Source organism: Lissotriton vulgaris, chromosome 1_2, assembly GCF_964263255.1.
Source record: "Lissotriton vulgaris chromosome 1_2, aLisVul1.2, whole genome shotgun sequence".
In the NCBI taxonomy this organism is placed as follows: domain Eukaryota; kingdom Metazoa; phylum Chordata; class Amphibia; order Caudata; family Salamandridae; genus Lissotriton; species Lissotriton vulgaris.
The window spans coordinates 362053193-362071918 of NC_141686.1; the positions used below are offsets into that span (position 1 = coordinate 362053193).

Consider the following 18726-nt stretch of genomic DNA (forward strand, 5'->3'; position numbering starts at 1 on the left):
AGGCAACAACACTGACAAACCACTTCCTGTATAAACAGGCCTCCACCACCAGCTTTGATAATGTGTTTGGTATGAGGTGGATACAGCATTGCTCTGCTTCCTGTACTGATGGCAGACCACCATTGAGCAAGCTAGGTGTATTGTAAACTCTTCCTGGCCAAACCACAGGAGCAACAGAAAAGCACAATGGAGTGGAGTTAGACAACTAAGGGCAAAGGAAAGAGGGTCTCTGATCTACAACAGACTGTCCCAATTTGCATTGACCTGAAGGAATACTAATCTTTACCCGTAAAAATGCCAAACCTTTATGCAATCTAAAGACATAACCACCTACAAAGAAGCTTTACTTGCCACAATTATAATATATGTAGTTGGTGAGTCTTGCATTTCATTGTGAAATCTGAAATCAAGCATCCAAAATACCACACAAATACAGGGAATGTGAGAATAATACAAGTGCTTTATCAACCATGTTAGCTCCTCAGGAAACACAGTCATGGAATGCAGACAATTATAAACTCGACCCAGAGACACTAACCAAGAAAGAAAAATCGTACACAGGCAGTAAGAGCTTTAGTTTGTCATCGCTACTAAAGAACCATCAACAAACAAACACAGGAGAAGCAACATGTAATTGCAATGAATGTGTGAAGAACATTAGTCAGTTAACAACCCTAAAAGATCATCAACGAACACATACAGGGGAAAAAATGTACCATTGCACTGAATGTGTGAAGAGCTTTAGTCGGTTATCAAATCTTCAAAGATATCAGCGAACACACACTGGAGAAAAACCATACCATTGCAATGAATGTGTGAAGAAATTCAGTCAGTTATCAAATCTTCAAAGACATCAGCAAACACACACAGGTGAAAAACCATACCATTGCAGTGAATGTTTGAAGAATTTCAGTCAGTTATCAAATCTGCAAACACATTTGCGAACACACACAGGAGAAAAACCATTCCATTGCAGTGAATGTGTGAAGAGCTTTAGTTGGTTATTGGACCTACAAAAACATAATCGAACACACACTGGGGAAAAATCATACCATTGCAATGAATGTGGAAGTAGTTTTAGTGATTCCTCAACTGTCAGGATTCATCAGCAAAGACACACAGGGGAAAAATCATTACAGTGCAGTGAATGTATGAAGAGGTTCAATAAGTTATCAAACCTACGGTGCCACCAGCAAACCCACACAGGGGAAAAACAATATGATGCAATGAATGTGGAAATTTTGATAGCCATTCCTCAACATTGCGGAATCATCAACAAACACACACAGGGGAAAAAACATTAAAGTGCAGTGAGTGTGTGAAGTGCTTTAGTCAATTATTAGACCTACAAGGACATCAAAGAACACACACAGGTGAACGACCCTACCACTGCAGTGACTGTGGAAGTAGTTTTAGTGACCCTTCAACATTAAGAAATCATCAGCAAACACACTTAGGGGAAAAGCCATTCAAGTGCACTAAATGTCCGAAGAGCTTTAGCCGATTATCAATTCTAAGAAGACATCAGCAAACACATACAGGGGAGAAACCATACCATTGCAGTGGATTTGGAAGTAGTTGTGGGAAGGATTTTCAGTTAACTACAGGGATTAGTGATAAAACCTATAAACACAACACACTTGAATAAGTTTAACAAGCACAAACTGGAGAGTATTTGTAGCTGGTTTTGGCGTTTGGTCTTTTTGGCAAACAACCGGTTCAATGACAGCGGCTAGAGAACAACATGCAAAAGTGCAAGAAGTCAAAGTAAGAAAATGTGACATGCAGTGCACAACATGTACCTCCGTAGCCATAACACGGGAGCAATGATACTCATTTCAATCATCACATGAATCTGTAAATGCACCCACCAATGTGGCACTTCCCCAGAGGTGTCCAATATCAAGCTGGATCCTTTGAAATTTCCTGGCTCTCCACTGACTATGTAAAGGATTTACGGTCAGATTAATTGTTTATGAATATATTTTAGAAGTTTTTTTTATTTACAGAGAATCACCCAACCAAATCCTAACTGTTTAAAGGATAGAATCTGTGCATGATAGCAAGAGCTGAGAGACATCTCTTGAAAAGTTTAGCACTTAATAGGTTTCTTGATGGTTAGGTACACATTTAATCTTGAGCAGTAAAGAATTCCAGCTCTTAGAGTCGAGAACTATCGACTCCCTGCTTTACATTTCTTGAACCTTGGCACCGGAAAGGAATTCTGGATTCAGAAGTAAAGGAACAAAAATTATACTGAGTTTTGACACAAATGATATTCAGGTTTGTGTTTACAAGCAAAAAGAAACCCTCGTTTTATAAACTGCCAGTGAATGAATGGACATAAAAAGTATGTGCTGCCTCGTGAGCAAAAAGTAAAACTTTGTGATGCCGTTAGTACATTCTCAGATCACAAATAAGATAGATTGTAGCATTTTGAATAATGTGTAATGTGCTTTTGTGTTGCTGGAGCTGCCAAATACACAGTGTTCTCGTAGCCCAGCCTTGCTTAATGGATAGAATTCACCGCTATAATATACATATCAGAAGAAAGGTTATATCTTCGGAAGCCAAAGATAGTATAAGCTAATGCTTTCCACTGAGTTCATTTTAACAAAGTGCTGAGTCCGGGAAGTTCTTTCTGCTGCCGACCATCATCACCACCACCACCCAGCCAGTGAGGAACAGCAACAAGACTGCTCTTCAGCACACCCATCCTTATACATAACACACTACAGGGGTTGGTTCCAGGGTCAAACTCACTTGACTTTCACGTTAACAGCAAGTTCTAAACTGGACAATTTATATTTAGGAACAAGTGGTTTGTTTGGCCATTAGTGGCATAATAAATTTGAAACCCAATACTGTATAAATCCGAATTATTGCTACATAACTAAACTTCCAAACACCACCCATATATGGACAGCCAAGAGCCTTTAAAAAACCAATCTACAGAGGTGTGTACGAGGATCAAACTCAATTTACTTTAACATTAACATGAACTAAATTATGATACAGCAAGAACAATCATGATGTTATGAAATATACACAATGATGACTAGATTGTACATATTAATAAGAAATTTGTGTTTTTGAAATATAATAAAACAACACATTTATTTCAATTCATGATATTTGACTGCTGATTGTAAAGAAGGAGATCTCACGTGTGATTTATTCCCTAAACTATAAAGATAATTTTTGATGTCAGCAAGGAGCCTAGTTTATTTGGCAATAGAAGGATCAAATCTCAATAGCATGACTGCTTTCAAAAGGGAGTCTGGCCCAGGTGGTACTATTAGAGGGAACCTTTCTCACCAGTGTGCCTTCTCTCAGAATGAGAGGCGGTTCTTGCTCTCGCGCCGGTTATGAGCAGCAAGGACGCAAGAACCCTGATTTCGGCCGCGGACCAAAAGGATTAACTCCCGGCAGGACCCCATGTGGCACAACGTGACACACAAGTCGGGGCACTAAGTGAGGACATCCAAATCGCTGAAAAGCTCCAGTCCTAATTCAACAATTGTTCTCAACTTCCTATCCAATCGTTGACTGACCCACAACAGACAGTCATTACTTCTTCGATTAAAGAATCTCTTATACCCATAAGCAGGGAGTGAAAGACACAGATTTCAGGAAGCTCATCTAGTCCTGATGATGATCTTAAATCGCTAAAGATCGAAACGTTGTCGACCTACCAAAGGAAATTCCCCCACCCCATTGTATACAGGTCAGTGGACCACACCTTGTTTGTATGTGACATCTCGTATATTTTCACTTTGTTAACTCATGTCACGATATGCACTCTGTCACTCATGTGAGCACCTGAAACGCATTTCTACATGTTGAAAATATGAAATAAATAATTTTTCACATGTTACCCTACATGTTCTGCTCCAAAGATTAATTTGATACTAAGTTTGTGTTACTCTGGGCCGACTTTGGCCACCCTTGAACCATTGTTTGTCCTAATATACTCTATAACCCCTGGTTCACATTATGGGGCGCCCTTGTCTCTTAAACCACATTATGGGAATACTCCAGCCTGAAATGCCAAGCCAGCTCCTCCTGTACTGGAAAAAAGGATCCTTGAACCAGTTTTAGGGTTTCACCCCTCCTCAGCCAGGAAAGTATGAATCCAGTGGCACGGTGAGCCCGGGACCCACGTTTGGGCATACCTGGCGCACTTAGGGCGAGAAAGCAAAAGACACACAATTGATAGAATGCATTACACATCAAAACATTCACCCCAGTCAAGAGATCTGGGTTAAATCCATCAGTTTTTTGCTCACCACGGCACCCCAGTTTAGACCTGGCCATATGCAAATCAGTCTTGACCCTGTGCCTCATGGGAACAGTCCAGCCAGAACTGCCAAGCCAGGTCCTCCCTGGGCCGGAAACAAACATCTTAGAACAGGTTTTGGGGTTTCAACCCTCATCAGCCAGGATAGCTTGAATCCAGTGGCACAGTGAGCCTGGGACCCATGTTTGGCCATACCCGGAGCACTTAGGGCGAGAAAGCAAAAGACACACAATTGAAGGACGGAATGCAGAACACATCAACATATTCACTCCCAGTCAGGAGATCTGGGTTAAATCCCTCATTCTTTTCTCACCATGCCAGCCCAGTTTAGAACTGGCCATAAGCAAATCAGTTATGGCACTGTGCCTTTTGGGAACAGACTAGCCCGAACTGCCAAGCCAGGTCCTCCCTGGACCAGAAACAAGCATTCTAGAACTGGTTTAGGGGTTCCATCCCACATCAGCCAGGATAGCTTGCATCTTGTGGTACAGTGAGCCCAGGACCCATGTTTGGGCATACCCGGAGCACTTAGGGCGAGAAAGCAAAAGACACACAATTGAAGGACGGAATGCAGAACATATCAAAACATTCATCCCCAGTCAAGAGATCTGGGTTAAATCCATCATTCTTCTGCTCACCATGCCACCCCAGTTCAGACCTGGCAATATGCAAATCATTCTTGACCCTGTGCCTCATGGTAACAGTCCAGCCCGAACTGCCAAGCCAGGTAAAGCCTTGAACTCTGGTCCAGGCCAGCACTCTCCCCAGCAGCAGCTCAGCCTCTCAGCTGCTCCTCCCCGGTACAGAGCCTTCTACTTGTACATTTGTACTTTTGTTTTCTCCTCTGTGTTAACTGGTCACTCCTTCCCGCCGCTGCTGCTCCTGCGGCACCGCCCCGACACAACCCCTCTCCTGTCTCCCTACCTTGGCTCCCGCCCCCCTCCCCTACTTAATGGACACCACTGCAGGGGAGCGTCTGTAAAGCCTTGACCTCTGGTCCAGGCCAGCAGTCTCCCCAGCAGCAGCCTCTCAGCTGCCCCACACCGGTACAGAGCCTTCTATGTCCAGGGTTTGTGCAGCTGCCCGGTCCTGCGCCTCAGGTGTTCCTCACTTGCCTGCCGTTCAGTTTAATTTAATTTTTATCTTCACTTTCCGCTGTATTCTCCGCCTTTGCCTTGTATTAGTGTAATCTTGTTGCCTGGTGTTACTGTCCTTTTGTTTTCCCCTCTGTGTTTACTGGCGACTCGTTCCAGCCACTGCTGCCCCTGTGGCCCGCCCCGACACAGCCCGCTCGCGCCTCCCTACCTTGGCTCCCGCTCCCCTCCCCTACTTAATGTAGACCGCTGCAGAGGAGCGCTTTTAAAGCCTTTACCTCTGGTCCAGGCCAGCATGCTCCCCAGCAGCAGCTCCGCCTCTCAGCTGCCAAGCGCCGGTACAGGGCCTTCTACGTTCAGGGTTCGCGCTGACTGCCCGGTTCTGCGCCTCAGGTGTTCCTCACTTGCCTGTTGTTCAGTTTAATTTAATTTATATCTTCACTTTCCACTTTATTCTCCGCCTTTGCCGTTTGTTAGTGTAATTTTCTAATCTTGTTTTTTGGTGTTATTGTACTTTTGTTTTCCCCTCTGTGTTTACTGGTCACCCGTTCCTGCTGCTGCTGCCCCTGCAGCCCCGCCCCCGACACAGCCCCGCTCCTGCCTCCCTACTTCGGCTCCTGCCCCCCTCCCCTACTTAATGGAGACCGCTGCTGGGGAGCGCCTGTAAAGCCTTGACCTCTGGTCCAGGCCAGCACTCTCCCCAGCAGCAGCTCTGCCTCTCAGCCGCCCGCGCCGGTACAGATCCTTCTACGTCAGGGTTACGCTGACTACAGGTCCTGCACCTCAGGTGTTTTTCACTTGCCTGCCGTTCAGTTTAATTAAATTTTTATCTACACTTGCCACTTTATAGTCCGCCTTTGCCTTGTGTTAGTGTAATTTTCTAATTTTGTGGCCTGGTGTTTTTGTACTTTTGGTTTTCCCTCTGTGTTTACTGGCCACTCGTTCCTGCCGCTGCTGACCCTGCGGCCCCGACACCGCCCGCTCCCGCCTTCCTACCTCGGCTCCCGCTCCCCTCCCCTACTTACCCTAAGGTAAGCCCGTCTGCGCCCGCCCGCGACTACGACTCTACCTCCCTAAACACACTCAATCCTGGAAGACACACCGACTGCATTAGATCCTCCCCGAACACCACCCATGGAAAGTTCTCGTGCAGAGCCTGTCGCAGAACCTTCACCATCGACAATACCCAAGCCACTGCCGAAGGCCTGCTGGACGCTCGCACCACCAACACCGTGACCTGCATCCTCCTCAACGTGCGCTCCCTCCACTGACACGTCATATAGATATGGGACCCGATCGACATGCTCTCGCCCGACGTCGCCTTCTTCACAGAAACATGGAACAATGCAACCTCCGGCCCATCATCGCCACGGCCAACTCTGACGGCTACAAGATCCAGAGAAAGGACCACCCCATTAGCCCAGGAGGAGTACTCACCATCGCACACAAGACCCCCCTCCGCCTCTCCACATCCAGCACGAGTGACCACCACTCCAACACACAACACCTCAACTTCCAAATCCAGACCAGCCCCAGGACCCCCATGCTACGGGGTACCCTCATCTACAGACCACCGGGAACCAGACCGCATCTACCATCGCCGAGCTCGCCGCTTCCCTTGCTATCACCTCCATGGACTACATTATATTCGGGGACCTGAACTTCCACCTGCACAACCACAACAACCACGATTTCATCACTCTCCTCGACAATTTTGTCAACCTCGGACTGAAGCAGCTGGTCAACACTCCCACACACAGAGCTGGACACACCCTCGACCCTATCTTCGCCGGAGCAACAAACATCCGTTTCAGCCACACCACCCAGCCTCTCTGAACGGACCCCCACTTCATCATTTCATCTTCAACACCACCCCTGCACCCAAGCCCGCCCAGTGACCGCCACGAAGAAACTGGAGCAAGGTCACAGAGGAACTCCTCATCATCACCCTCCTCCATGACCCCCCCAGCGCCACGACCGACACCAATTCCTCAGCCACAGAACTTCACCTCTGGATCTCTCGCTGCACCTACAAACTCACACCCCTCCGACCCCCACCAAACTACCCCCGCTGAAGGCCGCCTGGTTCACCGTTGACCTACAGGAAGCAAGACACTCTTGCAGATACCAAGAGAAAACCAGAAAATCATGGATGCACAGATCAACCAGGGGAGCGCCCTGAAGGAATACCACCAGCGCATAAGGGACACCAAGCGTACCTTCATAAGAGACAAAGTCCAGACCAACGCGACCAATGCCAAAAAACTGTTCAACGTCATTCAACAGTTCACAAAAACCCCAGCGAAGCTACTGACATCACACACCTTCCCAGCAACTATGCCACAAGCTCAGCTCTTACTTCCAGCTGAAGATCAAGGCCCTCTACGACAATTTCAGCGATACGGCGCCAGACACCACTGCCCCCCCCCCTCTCCCCATTCCCCATCGCTGCTGATAAGCCAGCCATCATCACCTGGAATTCTGCTACCATCGAACACATCACCGCTACCATGAAGTAAATCCACTCAGGAGCCCCAACGGACCCCTGCCCACTGCACATATTCCACCAGGCCGCTGCCGCCATCGCACCCGAACTGGGACCGACCATCAACGCCTCCTTCAGGTCCGGCATCTTCCCAGATGACTGGAAGCGGGCAGAGGTAAAACCCCTCCTCAAGAAACCCACAGCCGACCCAACGGACCTGAAAAACTACCAGCCCATCTCCCTCCTCCCCTTCGCGGCCAAAGTCACCGATCAACTCGTGAACGCCCAGCTGACCACCTTCATCAAAGAGAACTTCATCCTAGATGCCTCCCAGTCTGGATTCCGCAGCAGCCACAGCACCGAGATCGCTCTCCTCGCCGCCACTGACGACATACGCATGCTACTCAACCAGGGACACACTGTAGCCCTCATCCTTCTAGACCTCCCCGCAGCCTTCGACACTGTTTCTCATCGTACTCTTGCAGCCAAACTTCACAACACAGAGACACAAGGAACTGCCTGTGACTGGATCCGATCCTTTCTCTCCGATAGAACCCAGAGGGTCAGACCCCCCCCCACTTCCTCTCCGAACCCACTAGTTTCAACTGAGGAGTACACCAAGGCTCATCACTCAGCCTCTACACCCAGCTCATCCTCACTAAGAATCCCGAAGACACCAGAATCTGTTTCTAGGAAGGAATGAAGAACGTGGCGGCCTGGATGAAGGACAGTTGTCTGAAGCTTAACTCAGAGAAGACCGAGATCCTCATCCTCGGACCCTGCAACTCTGCCTGGGACAACACCTGGTGGTCCTCCGCCCTCGGGAACCCTCCCAATCCCACTGACCACGCATGAAACCTCAACATCATCCTCGACCCCCCCTCTCCATGAACCGCCAGGTCAATGCAGTCGCCTCCACCAGCTTCAACTGCCTGCACATCCTACGAAAGACCTTCAAATGGACCCCCTCCAACTGCAGAAAGACTGTTACCCATGCACTCATAACCAGCAGACTGGACTACCGCAATGCCCTATCCGCCGGAATCAAGAGCACTACTCTGCAACCGACCCCCAGCAAGTTCAAAGGTGAGTGAAAGGAGGTGTGTGTGTGCATGAATGTGTGCATGAAGGCTGCGGTGCATGCATACAAACGTGCAGCACGGGTTTGCTCTGGTGGGGTGGTGTGTGCATGAAGGCCTCGGTGCATGCGTGCACATGAGCAGCACGTGTTTGCTCTTGTTGGGTGGTGTGTGCATGAAGGCCTCGGTGCATGCGTGCATACGAGCAGCACGTTTTTGATCTGGTGGAGTGGTGTGTGCATGAATGTGTGCATGAAGGCCTCGGTGCATGCGTGCACACAAGCAGCACCTGTGCATGTAGGCCTTGGTGCATGCGTGCACACGTGCAGCATGTGTATTTGCTGGTGGGGTGGTGTGTGCATGAATGTGTGTATGAAGGCCTCGGTGCATGCATGCACATGAGCAGCACGTGTTTGCTCTGGTGGGGTGTGTACATGAATGTGTGCATGAATGTGTGCATGAGGGCCTCGGTGCACACGTGCCCATGAGCAGTACGTGTTCGCTCTGGTGGGGTGGGGTGTGCATGAATGAGTGCATGAAGGTGTCGGTGCATGCGTGCACACGAGCAGCACGTGTTTGCTCTTGTGGGGTGGTGTGTGCATGAAGGCCTCGGTGCATGCGTGCATACGAGCAGCACGTGTTTGCTCTGGTGGAGTGGTGTGTGCATGAATGTGTGCATGAAGGCTTGGGTGCACAAGTGCAGCACATGTTTGCTCTTGTGGGGTGGTGTGTGCATGAATGTGTGCATGAAGGCCTCGGTGCATGCGTGCACACAAGCAGCACGTGTGCATGTAGGCCTTGGTGCATGCGTGCACACGTGCAGCACGTGTATTTCTGGTGGGGTGGTGTGTGCATAAACGTGTGCATGAAGGCCTCAGTGCATGCATGCACACGAGCAGCACGTGTTTGCTCTAGTGGGGTGTGTACATGAATGTGTGCATGAATGTGTGCATGAGGGCCTCGGTGCACGCCTGCACACGAGCAGCATGTGTTTGCTCTGGTGGGGCGAGTGCATGAATGTGTGCATGAAGGCCTCGGTGCATGCATGCACACGTGCAGCACATGTTTGCTCTGGTGGGGTGATGTGTGCATGAAGGTCTCGGTGCATGCGTGCACACAAGCAGCACGTTGTTTTCTCTGGTGGGGTGGTGTGTGCATGAAGGCCTCGGTGCATGCGTGCACAAGAGCAGCACATGTGTATGTAGGCCTCGGTGCATGCGTGCACACGTGCAGCATGTGTTTGCTCTGGTGGGTGCATGAAGGTCTCGGTGCATGCGTGCACACGAGCAGCACGTGTTTTCTCTGGTGGGGTGGTGTGTGCATGAAGGCCTCGGTGCATGCGTGCACACGTGTAGCACGCGTTTGCTCTGGTGGGGTGGTGTGTGCATGAATGTGTGCATGAAGGCTTTGGGGCACACCTGCAGCACGTGTTTCCTCTTGCGGGGACGGGGGGTGTTTCACCCTCCTTCCTTCCTGTCTATTTCAACCCTCCGCCCCAAGGGACACCAGAACCTGCATCATGATTATGTGACAACATTAATTCCATCGCTTTCTGGAAGGTTTTTTGAATTCAGTCTCGTCTGCACAGGATCAACTCTTGGCCTGCAGTTACAGCCCACTCACTCTCCTGAGTGTGCGCTCAACCCGCTGAGTTACCTTCCCAGTCCACGGCTTGGAAGGCGCCTCCCATGAAGCGCTCAGAAGCCTGGCTTCTATGGAGGGGACCGGCGCTGAGGGGGGGGGGGGGGGGTCACTGATGGGGGGACGGGGCACTGGTGGGGGGGGGACACTGATGGGGGGGATACGAGAGAGCAGGGGTGCTCTCATATTTCTTCCCAGTCGTTGCACCCTCTGTTATTTTCACGCGGGTGGCCCCTCCCTGCTGCTGGTGTTTACTCCCAGGATGGCGAGGGAGGGGGCACATTAGGGTTCAGTGCCCCCCGCTTCGCCCAGCCACACAATAGAAGTGTGGCTCAATGGTTAGAGCGGCAGACTCTGATGCAGAGATCTAGCCCGGGACCAGGGTTCAATTCCCCGCCTCGGCGGGTCTTGGGCTCAAAATTCCACGGACCTGATAATTCTCGCCTCGGTGCCTATTCCAATCATGGAGTCCCACTCTGCAACTCTGGCCAATAGCTTGCTTAATCTCCACAACGGCCCCCACAACGCTGAGGATGCCTGGCCTCCACCTTGGGGGTGCCCAGGAGTGGACGCCTCACAGGGACAGCCAGGATGGGTTCCACAGCGGTATTCGTACAAGCGCCTAGAGTTGAGACCCTTGCGGTGCGTAGTGCGCTATACAAGTATCAATTTACATTACATTTACAGCGGCTTCGGAGAGTGGGGGGCTGGTGCCAGCAGACTTGCATATTTGATGCGCACAGGGATGTAAGCTGGTGCACAAGGAGCACAGATGAGGAGCAGATCCAGGGCAGTGCTGAGTATTGAAGGATATGGGATGGAAAGCACTGATTTACACTTTGGATGGAATAGATGTTTTTCAAGGCATTTACACCGAGCACACCGGCCTTTCACTAGCCCCTCCTGGGAGGGGTTTCCACGGGTAGAGCCTGTCTGCCTCTTTCTCTTCTCTGCTTGGAAACTTTGGGGCAGATTTACAAGAGATGCGTCACTTTCCTTGCGCCACACGAAAACATGCTTGTGCCACCGTGGATGCGCCGTATTGACAATACATCGCACCATGGCGGAAGGATTGACAGATACGTCAGAAATTCTGAGGCATCTGTTGGCGGAAAAGTCACGCATTGCTGGAGTCGTGTGTCACGACGCACCTCCAGCAATGTGTGTTGAGGTCTATTCCCACTACACCGCGTCACTACTTACACCTGCTTCAAGCAGGCGCAGGTTTTGACATAGTGGCATCCTAAAAATGATGCAGTGAAATCTTGTATATTTCACTGAGTCACTTTTACGAGGCCTTCCTGCGTCCGAACGACCACCCTGCATACATTATACCTGACGCAGGTAATGTGACGTAGGGCTTTACTATGTGACGCATCTCCTTAGAAGCGTCACGTTGTAAATAGGCCGCATTGTTTACGCCGCAGTTGCGTCAAAAAAGTGATGCAACTGCAGCGCTGAAGTCACGCAAGGGGCTTGTGAATCTGCCCCTTTGTGTTGATGGTTTGTACAACACTGTAAGACACCTGATGATAGTCTCACAGAAGTGCAGGATAGGGGGTTAAAGCAAGAGTGCATTTGACAGAATTGATCTCGCGGCTCCCCCTCCCCTCAACTGTGCCGCCGCCACCAGGGGGACTGAGTGCACAGTATCTGCTTTGATCGCAACATGTAACAAGCATTGGCATAACCAATAGGTCTCGCCTTTGGGACCTTATATGTGTTTAGCCATGCAACACTTGATGTTGTTGCACCAAGGATATTGTGCTGCAGAACTAAACACTTATAAGGTCCCTAAGGCGAGACCTATTGGCTATGCCAATGCTTGTTATTATATGCAGTTTGTTAATGCTATTGCAAAACTATACTTTCAACAAGTAAACAGCTCCTATGGCCCTGTTTGAAGCTAAGAAGCATTACTCTCATGGGAAAATACTAACAAGGATTTTGTGCTGGATAACTAAACGCTTATAAGGCCCCAAGGCGGGACCTATTGGCTATGCCAATGCTTGTTTTCTGTTTATGAGCAGCTATTATCACACAGGGACACCCGTCCACAGTGCACGTCCTGCTGCAGTCGACGGACATGCGTATCTGACATGCCACATGATATCTCCCACATGACAGACCCAAACCATGTCCTTTGGAGAAAGACCCCTCCGATAGCTACAATCTGTAGACATAGCACATGCGCCTCCACCCGGACCCCCACACACTTCAGGAACCGTCCCGCCACACCCCGCCCCAGAGCCGAAGACCCCTTGCCGGAACTGCTACCACCCCTCCCCTAATACGCCAATAGACATGTAACTTCTTTCCCCTCCCTTCTCTAGTTCCTTCGCCACTGTGTTGACACTTGTAATTGTTTATTAACTGGTCACGTTCTCTGACCAAGTCCGCTATTGTTACCAACGGAGACAGCCTATACACGCCGTGACATATCATGGAATGACATGTACCTGTAGACACATTACACCTTCGTTGCCACGACAGGCCACAGCACACCACACACAAGGGATGCGGGCCATGCTCGGGATACCTGCTATCTGACACCGGGCGAATGCACCTACACGCGAACCCCCACCTCTAGCATCCATATATGGGTCACGGACACTGGAGGGTTCAATTCACACTAGACCAACAGACGCCTGGGACCCCGCTGAGGCGGCCGCAACCTAGCGTCGTAGACCACAAATGCCTACTACTTTGCATTAGTGAGCTATACAACTGAACACCTGCCTACAGCATGATGGCATCGCGGGCACAAGATTTTTAGGGTCTCTATTCCGAGTTCACACCTTACATGGAAGTTGTTGCTACCTTTTGATTGGATTGTACTGTGGACTTAAATCACAGCTCATATGGTGCAGATGCCAATAATGCAACGATATGTTTAAGCAGAGGAACATAAGAAAACTCGAAAACTACATGCCTAATTGTTAATATATGGTATGTTCAATGTTATTTCCTTGTTTTTCCTGAACTACGCCGCTGGACCCCAGGGTTGCCGGCTAATTGGCTGTGTTAATCTATCAGTATCTCTTTTGAATATCCTCAGTTTTTTCAGTTGCCGGCTCCTGCGGATCGCAGGTTATGTGCCATATACAAATGTAATTCTTTGAACAATAAAAGGTCTTTAAAAAAAATCACACAGGGACACCGGCTGAGGAGCGCTCAGTTGCTTCCGTTTTATTCAGTAGCTTTTGCCGTGTTCTGGTGCAGTCCATATAGTTTGCTGTGCAGTGTATGGTGGTGCCTGGGTTTCCTACGTTAACAATTATGCAGCTTAATTTACGTTCGTACAGCAACGGATGCTGCTACAAGTTCGTACTCAAATTTGAATAGTAATATTCAGTGCTTTAAATGGAAAAAATAAGTGCAGGTACTCACCAAAATAAGCAGTGGAATGGGGGTGGAGTTTAGGGCGGGGCAAGAGGTGGGGCTATGTTTTTTACCTTTCTAAACTTTGTATGCAAAAAATATGCATGCATTGTAAAAATGTGTAACTATTTACATAGTACTTACCAATAAGCCCTTAATATTAACCAAAGTAACCTGTTTTTAGCAACCGTATAATAAAATATTGAGAAAAAAACAGCAAGTTTCCTAACGTTTGCCTTGTAGTTTGCATTCATAACCTTGATGCAGAATCATGAACCACTGAACTATATGACAACGTTTTTAACTTGTAACCTGCAGGGAAGACAATGGTCTCTGCAGCACAAAGAGTCACCAGCGGAGCTCAACATGTGACCTGCAGGGAAGACAACGGTCTCTGCAGCACAAAGAGTCACCAGCAGAGCTCAACATGTGACCTGCAGGGAAGACAACGGTCTATGCAGCACAAAGAGTCACCAGCAGAGCTCAACATGTGACCTGCAGGGAAGACAACGGTCTCTGCAGCACAAAGAGTAACCAGCAGAGCTCAACATGTGACCTGCAGGGAAGACAACGGTCTCTGTAGCACAAAGAGTCACCAGCAGAGCTCAACTTGTGACCTGCAAGGAAGACAATGGTCTCTGCAGCACGAAGAGTAACCAGCAGAGCTCAACATGTGACCTGCAGGGAAGACAACGGTCTCTGTAGCACAAAGAGTCACCAGCAGAGCTCAACTTGTGACCTGCAAGGAAGACAATGGTCTCCGCAGCACAAAGAGTAACCAGCAGAGCTCAACATGTGACCTGCAGGGAAGACGATGGTCTCTGCAGCACGAAGAGTAACCAGCAGAGCTCAACATGTGACCTGCAGGGAAGACAATGGTCTCTGCAGCACAAAGAGTAACCAGCAGAGCTCAACGTGTGACCTGCAGGGAAGACAATGGTCTCTGCAGCACAAAGAGTCACCAGCAGAGCTCAACATGTGACCTGCAGGGAAGACAACGGTCTCTGCAGCACAAAGAGTCACCAGCAGAGCTCAACATGTGACCTGCAGGGAAGACAACGGTCTCTGCAGCACAAAGAGTAACCAGCAGAGCTCAACGTGTGACCTGCAGGGAAGACAACGGTCTCTGCAGCACAAAGAATCACCAGCAGAGCTCAACGTGTGACCTGCAGGGAAGACGATGGTCTCTGCAGCACAAAGAGTCACCAGCAGAGCTCAACGTGTGACCTGCAGGGAAGACGATGGTCTCTGCAGCACAAAGAGTCACCAGCAGAGCTCAACATGTGACCTGCAGGGAAGACAACGGTCTCTGCAGCACAAAGAATCACCAGCAGAGCTCAACGTGTGACCTGCAGGGAAGACGATGGTCTCTGCAGCACAAAGAGTCACCAGCAGAGCTCAACATGTGACCTGCAGGGAAGACAATGGTCTCTGCAGCACAAAGAATCACCAGCAGAGCTCAACGTGTGACCTGCAGGGAAGACAACGGTCTCTGCAGCACAAAGAGTAACCAGCAGAGCTCAACATGTGACCTGCAGGGAAGACAACGGTCTCTGCAGCACAAAGAGTAACCAGCAGAGCTCAACATGTGACCTGCAGGGAAGACAATGGTCTCTGCAGCACAAAGAGTCACCAGCAGAGCTCAACGTGTGACCTGCAGGGAAGACGATGGTCTCTGCAGCACAAAGAGTCACCAGCAGAGCTCAACATGTGACCTGCAGGGAAGACAACGGTCTCTGCAGCACAAAGAGTAACCAGCAGAGCTCAACGTGTGACCTGCAGGGAAGACAACGGTCTCTGCAGCACAAAGAGTCACCAGCAGAGCTCAACATGTGACCTGCTGGGAAGAGAACGGTCTCTGCAGCACAAAGAGTCACCAGCAGAGCTCAACGTGTGACCTGCTGGGAAGACAACGGTCTCTGCAGCACGAAGAGTCACCAGCAGAGCTCAACATGTGACCTGCAGGGAAGACAACGGTCTCTGCAGCTCAAAGAGTCACCAGCAGAGCTCAACATGTGACCTGCAGGGAAGACAATGGTCTCTGCAGTACAAAGAGTCACCAGCAGAGCTCAACATGTGACCTGCACGGAAGACAACGGTCTCTGCAGCACAAAGAGTCACCAGCAGAGCTCAACGTGTGACCTGCAGGGAAGACAACGGTCTCTGCAGCACAAAGAGTAACCAGCAGAGCTCAACATGTGACCTGCAGGGAAGACAATGGTCTCTGTAGCACAAAGAGTCACCAGCAGAGCTCAACGTGTGACCTGCAGGGAAGACAACGGTCTCTGCAGCACAAAGAGTCACCAGCAGAGCTCAACGTGTGACCTGCAGGGAAGACAACGGTCTCTGCAGCACAAAGAGTCACCAGCAGAGCTCAACATGTGACCTGCAGGGAAGACGATGGTCTCTGCAGCACAAAGAGTAACCAGCAGAGCTCAACATGTGACCTGCAGGGAAGACAACGGTCTCTGCAGCACAAAGAGTCACCAGCAGAGCTCAACATGTGACCTGCAGGGAAGACGATGGTCTCTGCAGCACAAAGAGTAACCAGCAGAGCTCAACGTGTGACCTGCAGGGAAGACAACGGTCTCTGCAGCACAAAGAGTCACCAGCAGAGCTCAACATGTGACCTGCTGGGAAGACAACGGTCTCTGCAGCACAAAGAGTAACCAGCAGAGCTCAACATGTGACCTGCAGGGAAGACAATGGTCTCTGTAGCACAAAGAGTAACCAGCAGAGCTCAACATGTGACCTGCAGAGAAGACAACGGTTCCTGCAGCACAAAGAGTCACCAGCAGAGCTCAACATGTGACCTGCAGAGAAGACAACGGTTCCTGCAGCACAAAGAGTCACCAGCAGAGCTCAACATGTGACCTGCAGGGAAGACAACGGTCTCTGCAGCACAAAGAGTCACCAGCAGAGCTCAACATGTGACCTGCAGGGAAGACAACGGTCTCTGCAGCACAAAGAGTAACCAGCAGAGCTCAACATGTGACCTGCAGGGAAGACAACGGTCTCTGCAGCACAAAGAGTCACCAGCAGAGCTCAACATGTGACCTGCAGGGAAGACAACGGTCTCTGCAGCTCAAAGAGTCACCAGCAGAGCTCAACATGTGACCTGCAGGGAAGACAATGGTCTCTGCAGCTCAAAGAGTCACAAGCAGAGCTCAACATGTGACCTGCAAGGAAGACAATGGTCTCTGCAGCTCAAAGAGTAACCAGCAGAGCTCAACATGTGACCTGCAAGGAAGACAATGGTCTCTGCAGCACGAAGAGTAACCAGCAGAGCTCAACATGTGACCTGCAGGGAAGACAACGGTCTCTGCAGCACAAAGAGTAACCAGCAGAGCTCAACATGTGACCTGCAAGGAAGACAATGGTCTCTGCAGCTCAAAGAGTCACCAGCAGAGCTCAACATGTGACCTGCAGGGAAGACAATGGTCTCTGCAGCACGAAGAGTAACCAGCAGAGCTCAACATGTGACCTGCAGGGAAGACAACGGTCTCTGCAGCACGAAGAGTAACCAGCAGAGCTCAACATGTGACCTGCAGGGAAGACAACGGTCTCTGCAGCACAAAGAGTAACCAGCAGAGCTCAACATGTGACCTGCAGGGAAGACAACGGTCTCTGCAGCACAAAGAGTCACCAGCAGAGCTCAACATGTGACCTGCAGGGAAGACAACGGTCTCTGCAGCACAAAGAGTAACCAGCAGAGCTCAACATGTGACCTGCAGGGAAGACAACGGTCTCTGCAGCACAAAGAGTAACCATCAGAGGTCAACGTGTGACCGGCAGGGAAGACAACGGTCTCTGCAGCACAAAGAGTAACCATCAGAGGTCAACGTGTGACCGGCAGGGAAGACAACGGTCTCTGCAGCACAAAGAGTAACCATCAGAGGTCAACGTGTGACCTGCAGGGAAGACAACGGTCTCTGCAGCTCAAAGAGTAACCAGCAGAGCTCAACATGTGACCTGCAGGGAAGACAACGGTCTCTGCAGCACAAAGAGTAACCAGCAGAGCTCAACATGTGACCTGCAGGGAAGACGATGGTCTCTGCAGCACAAAGAGTAACCAGCAGAGCTCAACATGTGACCTGCAGGGAAGACAACGGTCTCTGCAGCTCAAAGAGTCACCAGCAGAGCTCAACATGTGACCTGCAGGGAAGACAACGGTCTCTGCAGCACAAAGAGTAACCATCAGAGGTCAACGTGTGACCGGCAGGGAAGACAACGGTCTCTGCAGCTCAAAGAGTCACCAGCAGAGCTCAACATGTGACCTGCAGGGAAGACAACGGTCTCTGCAGCACAAAGAGTCACCAGCAGAGCTCAACATGTGACCTGCAGGGAAGACAACGGTCTCTGCAGCACAAAGAGTCACCAGCAGAGCTCAACATGTGACCTGCAGGGAAGACAATCGTCTCTGCAGCACAAAGAGTCACCAGCAGAGCTCAACATGTGACCTGCAGGGAAGACAATCGTCTCTGCAGCACAAAGAGTCACCAGCAGAGCTCAACATGTGACCTGCAGGGAAGACAACGGTCTCTGCAGCACAAAGAGTCACCAGCAGAGCTCAACATGTGACCTGCAGGGAAGACAACGGTCTCTGCAGCACAAAGAGTAACCAGCAGAGCTCAACATGTGACCTGCAGGGAAGACGACGGTCTCTGCAGCACAAAGAGTAACCAGCAGAGCTCAACATGTGACCTGCAGGGAAGACAACGGTCTCTGCAGCACAAAGAGTAACCA

The 18726-nt window shown here is 50.0% G+C and overlaps 1 pseudogene; it reads left to right on the forward strand.

The window, feature by feature from the left end:
- The first annotated feature begins 240 nt into the window (after positions 1-240).
- Positions 241-1648, forward strand: LOC147736868 (uncharacterized; annotated as a pseudogene).
- The last annotated feature ends 17078 nt before the right edge of the window (positions 1649-18726 follow it).